We start from the raw sequence: 1,478 nt of genomic DNA, 5'->3' as shown, positions 1-1,478 counted from the left end.
CAAAGAATTTGGGGCAAGATAAGTTAAAAGTAAGTGGAAAAATGGATATAATTAAAATGATAAGGTATGTCTTAATTTTTCTTGGATGTACAATTCAAAAGTGTATACTCAAGGTTACATTTTTAGTATTAATTTTCAACTTTATTTGATCTTAAGACATAATCAAGGAAACTTCCCTACATAAGAGATTGAATGAATACCTGTGTCTAACCTTATACTAACTTTCATATTTATCAGCAGTAATGTTTACTATTTTTAAGACAAAATGAGAAGATGAAGTTGAAATATATTTAGAAAATAGATAGACGTTACTCAGATCTGCTTGGGTATAACTGTGAACTAGAATCACTTGAGTTCACCATTGTATCTTTCTAAGCTATACCTGACTCCCTTGAAGATGGGAATAATATAATAATGAGATGGGCAGACTAGCAGAGTTAGTATAAGGATTTATTAATAAGAAATATTAATATAACTGTCAATTTGAGAATCTTTGGCACACATCTTTGCTTAAAATGTCATAAGTATTTTGGAATCATTCTTTTCCTTATTCACTTATTCATTCATTCAAAGGCATAATGAGAATTTACTATTTTCTATGCATGTGGTATGCAAACATGAGTGAGACCAGGGTTTCCTGAAGTGGGTGATCCTGTTCTTTGGGATTGCAAAAGCAGGTAACTACACTTTATCCCGGATAATGAGCTATAGTAAAGAAGTTTTTGTTTACTGGTGGTGGGAGGTGCATGGGGATTTGGGACTGAGTGATTTCTTTTTTCTTTTTCTGAAATGGGGGAGGTAGGTGAAATAAGTTTGGGATTCTATGAGATATAGATCTTAAGTGGATAGATCAGTTCTACCTCTGGACAATTTAGCTTTGGTTTCCCTTTTGACTGTATCTGAAATTCTTCCTTTTCCCCCTTTATGTATTGCTTTATTAGTTATCAGTGAATTATAATTTTGGGGGGCAGATTGTTAAGAGTCTAGACTTACCAGGATCCAGATTTAGTACATTAATAGTTTTGGAAAATAGTTAATTTCTATGAAGTACTCGATTGATTATTAAGGGGGGAAAAACCCTCTTTCTACCCTTTTTGTTTCTTTCTTAGCTAGAATGAAATACATCCTCTTATAATTTACCTTCCTTCTCTATGGCTCATAAATGATTATACACATATTGAAGATTTTTTTTCTCCTTGAGAATTCATTACATTGAATGGCACATGCAATATCCCATATGCCTTTCTAAAGGCACATCAATATTGGCCTAGTTTGATTGAACTATCTAGACCAGCAATTCATTAATCTGCAACATACTTAGCCTATTGTTTCATTACTGCTCCCTTACTGCTTCTCTGTTGTTCAGAGATAACACTAAGTTTCTAATTTTCTACTGACTTATTTAACTTTAAAAAATAAAATTATTTGTTCTCTCATTCAAGTGCCAGGTCATGGACTCCAGATACAAATAAGTAAGC

This window comes from Echinops telfairi, unplaced genomic scaffold, assembly GCF_000313985.2.
Source record: "Echinops telfairi isolate 266 unplaced genomic scaffold, ASM31398v2 ScPeMD7_5868;HRSCAF=6743_0, whole genome shotgun sequence".
Classification (NCBI taxonomy): Eukaryota; Metazoa; Chordata; class Mammalia; order Afrosoricida; family Tenrecidae; genus Echinops; species Echinops telfairi.
The sequence above is the reverse complement of the archived record's forward strand: the minus strand, read 5'-3'. Positions refer to the sequence as shown.